The sequence below is a fragment of the Cyprinodon tularosa genome, unplaced genomic scaffold (assembly GCF_016077235.1).
Source record: "Cyprinodon tularosa strain WSP-4 unplaced genomic scaffold, ASM1607723v1 ctg1216, whole genome shotgun sequence".
NCBI classification, from domain to species: Eukaryota; Metazoa; Chordata; class Actinopteri; order Cyprinodontiformes; family Cyprinodontidae; genus Cyprinodon; species Cyprinodon tularosa.
The window spans coordinates 58923-65185 of NW_024038022.1; the positions used below are offsets into that span (position 1 = coordinate 58923).

General features: G+C 37.9%; 1 long non-coding RNA gene across 3 annotated transcripts; it reads left to right on the forward strand.

Moving 5' to 3' along the window:
- Positions 1 to 480: 480 nt before the first annotated feature.
- LOC119777158 lies at positions 481 to 3782 on the forward strand. Of its 3 annotated transcripts, none has more exons than XR_005279885.1 (7): positions 481 to 567; positions 810 to 903; positions 1364 to 1445; positions 2032 to 2218; positions 2919 to 3040; positions 3212 to 3358; positions 3722 to 3782. It is a non-coding gene; the product is annotated as an uncharacterized LOC119777158 (long non-coding RNA). The 3 variants fall into 3 exon arrangements; XR_005279883.1 differs by having other exon boundaries at positions 486 to 556; XR_005279882.1 differs by lacking the exon at positions 481 to 567 and having other exon boundaries at positions 693 to 903.
- The last annotated feature ends 2481 nt before the right edge of the window (positions 3783 to 6263 follow it).

A 6263-nucleotide genomic window follows, 5' to 3' on the forward strand; every position in this document is an offset into this window, starting at 1 on the left:
ACAATAAATCTGGATCCAGGCTCAAAATGAGCTCCTTGATATGTGCTTGAGAATGGCTTAGTCTCCATTTAAACCCAGGTTTAAAGGAATAGTACACCCAAAACATGATTAGCCTTCATTTTCTACTCACCCCCATGCTGAACAACACTCTGGAGTACTTTTTTGATATCTCAAATGCATCTGGAGATCTGGGAGGCTTCTTGCTGTCTGCTGACATTCAAATAATGGAGGTCTATGGCGCCCGAGGCAGAAAGGTCCATAAAAGTCCACAAAAACGTGTCAATATTCCTCCATAATGCTCGTCCAATGTAATCCAAGTGTCCTGAGTGGGTAGCGTCCAGAATTTACTCGAAACTAAGTCATTTAGAACGTTTTAGAGCCTAAACAGTAGTGTATAGGATTTCCTAATAGCGCCCCCATGCGCGCTCACGATTCTACGGAAACCGCGGCAGACCAAACTGGAAGAAAGTGCGCATTCAGCGTCTGCTCTGCCGATAATGCAAGCGTAGAAGAAGAAGTTCCGCTTTTCACCTGTTTATTTTCTGCCCTGAGCCAGGTGAGCACGAGGTCAGTCTCTCTCAGAGTTTGAAAAAGTTGTTGATTAGTGATTTTAGTCGTGAAATTAAGAAGATGGTTCGAGTGCGTTCCTATCCTGGATGCTTCAATCAGATGAAGCGGCAGTGTGGAATAACCCATTCCGTAACTTTCCACAAATTACCTCTTCGGGACCCTGAAAGGCTAAAACTGTGGCTAATAGCTCTACGAAAAGATCTAAGGACAGCTAACGTGGATTCTCTCCGTGTCTGTAGTGAACACTTTTCAGCGGATGATTTCCGAACCTGTAAAGGAAGAGCTTTATTAAAGAGTACAGCTGTGCCGATGGTGTCACAACTAAGGACAGAGGTATGTACTTTATAAACCATTTATGTAACTTACACGTTTGTATATGATCTGTATTTTTACCGGTACCTTTTTAAAAAACGTTAAAATGTTAAAACACGCTAATATTACTTGAGTAAAAATGTTAACTTCCACATCAATTTGGACAATCATGGAATTTTTTACAAGTCATGTTATTTTAGTTGCTTTGTTATCATACGGATTTTTTTTACACTGTATGTATGTACAACCCACCTATTGACAAACACCCGCTCCACAGCTCAGTGTGACATTATATTAATTTTGTGATCAATCAATGTGATCATTGATGGCCTGCAAGTTGTTAGTGTTTAGGAGTTAATAAAAAATAAAAATCTGGATGATAATAACTCAACTTTTAGCACCCAGGGAAATACTAATGTGATCCATGATTTAAAATACATAAATAAATAAATAAATAATATTTATCTTTTTGTCTTTACAGCCCAGGCTTCTCCGCAAAATACAACACCTACAGCTTCATGGAGGACACAACAAATGAAATAATCCTTTTTCAGTTAGTGCAGGTAAGGGAAATTATTATTTCATATTTCATATTACAACATAATATGAGAACAATTGTCAATTGTGTGTTTACAAATTGACTGCACAAAGATACATATGCATATATTTTGTAGTTTTATTTGGATTTTGGTCATTCTAATTGGCAAATAATAATTGTGAAGCGGAAGACTGTGATCTATGTATATGTTTTTTTTTTTAGAGGGTGGGATTGAATTTGGTTTTGTACTTAATCCCACTCGTTTTCGTTCTTCAATTTGATAAATGTAGGCTACATTATTTTTTAAATTTCTATATTTATCTATTTTCAGTTTTCTTTTTTTATTGTATCTTTTTTTTTAATATTATTATTATCTATTGTATTTATTATCAATTTTGGTGCATTTATTATATTGTTTTTCTTCCTTTTTTTTGGGGTTATGTTTCTCATTTTCATCATGTGCGGAATGAAATTAAAGAAGTAAATAAATGTATGTGTAATATGTGGAACATATTACAAAATCAATGTTGCTATCGGATTATGACAAGCACTGTCCCATCAAAGATGTATGAAAATGATTTTAAACATTAAATTTTTGTTTTGTGGTACAGGTGACAGAGGCATCCAGCTCTGCTGCCATGGAGCCAGTGGGGTTCAGGAGAGGACTTGATTATCTCCTTGAGTAAGGTCTTGAAGTGGAGGTGGTAACCACTGACCGATCACCATCTATACGAAAAATTATGCGCGAAGAGTATCCGGAAATCCACCATGAGTTTGACATCTGGCATGTTGTCAAGGGTAAGCTGACAAATTGTAATTTGTAAATGTACAATGGTAAAGGAATTACTATAATGAGGAAAATGTTTTTACAATATACTTTGGATAGCCCTTGTACAGCCACATAAACTTTTACATAATTTACCCCTCCCTTGCCAAAGCGCTGGCACCTGCCTAGGTTATACACAGCCCCATTGTGATCCCACACTCCTCTATTACCTGCTCCCACCTTGTACTTCATACCCACCAAGACTATGTTGACGTCACCCATGTGCAGAAGTGCAGTCTGTTGGGACTGTACATCTCCAATCACCTACACTCTCTGAGCCCTGAGCTCCCCATTGTCGTTAAAATTAAATTAAATGAAAAATACTTTATTTATCCCAGAAGGTAAATTAAATATTTTAAAAAGCTCACACTCCTTTCTTTTTTTCGAAACAACAAAGCAATATTGTCTCTAACACCTGGTTCCCTTGATCCTTCCCAAACTCTTTGATCCACCTGTATGAACAACATGTCCTGTCTAACGTTTAGTGCCACCTCAGTGACGTTGCCACCATACACCTGGTGAATACATTTCTTGTACTCCCCAACCAGACTATATTATAAAGGAATAAGTTTCTTGGATGAGAGACAAAACATCTTCTACTCACACGTTTACTCCAGTTGCCATATTTTATGCTTGCTTGAGACTCATTGACGATTGTTCTGTTTTTGGTAGGGCTAATGAAAAAATTGCTGTCAGCATCCAACAAAAAGGACAACCGAGACCTGCAACCATGGATAAAATCCATCTGCAATCACTTGTGGTACGCCTGTTCCACTTGTGGAGGTGACCCTGATGTGAGTAACATCACATTCTTCACATTTAGGCAACATAAAGTTATGATAATAATAACTGATCATGCATCATGTCATGCTTCTTTTTGTTTTCTTTTTCTTTTGTTTTTACTATGGACCTCTTTTGTGTCTGAAATAAAGATTGATTGATTGATTGATATTATGTTTTCTCAGGGAAGCTTGAAGTATTCCATGCATCTATGCTGAAATACACAGAGAAGAGACTGCACTTCCACTACTCAACAATGAAAGCTCGCACCCAGCTTGCCGTTATGGACCACAATGAAAATGTTCAGCGTGAACAGGCCTACACCAACACAGGTAACAAGAAAGTATCTTCAAAACAAAAAAACCTAACCTTGTGCGCTTTGCTCAGTGTCATATACTCATTTATGTCCTCAAAATGAGCTGTATTGAAAAAACAGTAAACATTACATTTAACCTTCAATGGGAACCGCACCTGTTTAGTGAGCTGCTGCACTAAGATCTGCATAACAAATATGGTACTTTATGGTCCTAATTCTCACCACCACAAAATTACAAGTACCAGATTCCTAATTATTTGGATACAATTTCTTGGTTCCTTTTTTGAAACCTAAAACCGAAACTTTTTGAATGCTTTATAATAGCTATGTTATTTCATTAATGTTTCCTCTGTCTTACATTTTCTTCTTTGTTTTTTAGGACAAGCACGGTTCAATGTGGTTTACCCAAGACAAACAAAAGAATGGGTTGCCAAAAAGATCTATGTTCCAACAACACAAACATTCCGGCAAAATCTGGTGGTGCAAGTTGTGCGGAGACGCCTGGACCCCAACATCAAGATCAAAGACCCCCAGTCATATGTTTCTATCCCTCCCATACCAGAAAACATTGCTCAGAAACCAAAACCTGCCAAAGAGGAAGCCATACAAAAACATACTTCCCGATACAGCAGTTAGTCTGAGTGGTGCAGTATTTTTACTCTTGCCTTTTTATATTTGTACTTATGCAAATAAAAAGTCTAGCTGGTGGCATGTAATTTTAACCTTTTTTTTTTTTCAAAATTCTGGGATACAGAGTCTGATAAGGGGTTTACTTAATATAGTTATGACATGACATTTTTAAATAAAATGGCATGTGTCTGTGGTTGGTTTGTCTGCATTTCACACTTAGGTCTAGAATAAATATTTAATCAAAGGAACAGAGTTACATCTTTCTTACCATCCAAAGTCATTTTGTTTATTTCCAAAACAACACAATAGTACAGGAAAGGTTACAGTTATCGGCTACATAAATTCTGAAATGTTATCTATAATGAGGCAGTATAGGTTTGTGATTTGGGAAAAAATATGAAATATAATGAAGTAGTACAAATTAATATGGAAGAGTCTCTTAGGATTTGTTTATAGTCTTTACAACTGTTCAAAAGCTGCCTCTGCCTCCTTGAAACCAGTATACACTCCATCTGGTGAAGGGTAGCTGGGATGGATGCTTGTAACAATACAGGCTGGTAAAACTCTTCTGCTGTCCTTGCCAAGTCTCTCGCCTTTCAGAATCCACTCGAGTACCACACGGTAGGCCACCAACCTGTACTGACTGGGGGAGGGGGGGGGTAAAATGGAGCCATTATTTTAGCAATACAAGTGAAAAAGAAAGCATCTCATCCAGGACACAAGCTGGGTAAGATGCTGAGTAAACAGACTTTAGTACTAGCATCACATACAAAAAACTGCACAGTGAGTACCATTAACATTATGTATCTATATATATATGATATATATATATATATATATCTATATATATATCATATATATATATATGATATATATAATAATATTATTAGCAAGGCATAGGCCTGTTGCACAAAACTTACTCTGCAGAGAGCGTGTTGTTTGGTCCTGCGGGTCTTGACCTCTTTTTCCAATTGATTTTGGGCACATGGAAAAACATCTCCAGAACGTCACAGGTCAGTAATGGTGGATAATCCGTGTTTTGGGTGACACAAAGTCTTTGGCTAGTGCTCTCGGTCTCATCAGTGGAGATATTTAGATCCTCCAGTGGTGGCATCAACATGTCCCAGTCCACACAGCAAATGCTCTCCTCTTCTGTTGGCATTGCTTGACAATTTCCACATTTACACCACGTTTCTGACGCTCTACGTCTGTAGCACAACGGTGTTTGCGGCTCAGCTTGAGCTGCGGCTGCCTCATCCATGTCTCTAAGTTCGTCATCTGTGTATTCTGGTTCATAGAGAAAAGGCTCGGCAAAGAACTCCTGCTTTTCCTCAACACTGAAGTCCTCAGACATTTTTCTTTCGTTGTTTCTTTCTTTGCACAGGTAAACAGCACATTTCTTCTTCTACGCTTGCATTATCGGCAGAGCAGACGCTGAATGCGCTCTTTCTTCCGGTTTGGTCTGCCGGCTTCCGTAGAATCGTGAGCGCGCATGGGGGCGCTATTAGGAAATCCTATACACTACTGTTTAGGCTCTAAAACGTTCTAAATGACTTCGTTTCGAGTAAATTCTGGATGCTACCCACTCAGGACACTTGGATTACATTGGACGAGCAGTATGGAGGAATATTGACACGTTTTTGTGGACTTTTTTGGACCTTTCTGCCTCGGGCGCCATAGACCTCCATTATTTGAATGTCAGCAGACAGCAAGAAGCCTCTCAGATCTCCAGATGCATTTGAGATATCAAAAAAGTACTCCAGAGTGTTGTTCAGCATGGGGCTGAGTAGAAAATGAAGGCTAATCATGTTTTGGGTGTAATATTCCTTTAAAGCCTCGCAGGGCAGCCTAAAGCCCACTGCCAACATTAAGACAGAAAAAAGAAAGAAAATAACAACCATCAGTTCAGGGGTTTGAGAAAATATGGGAATCAGGAAATTATCCATAAACCAAACTGAGCGATTGTTGTTCTCTACTTCAAAAAACACTTCAGATTTTAATATGGATTTTCTATTTTTTTATTTAAAAATTCAATGTATAACATAATAAACACCTCATTTTATTTCAGTGTTAAATACTGTTTAAAGTAACACATTATAATAGAAAATTTCTCTGGACCTTTAATGGTTGGTGTTCTTTATCTTTCGTGGCATTTTATCTTTCAAAAATACCAACCAATACCTTCTTCAAGTCTTGTGTTGTGTCCTAATAGGTCCTATTATGGGGGTGGGGGGGGGGGCACCTGAATGGACTTCATATGTTATAAATAACATCAGGTTTCCATAAATAAT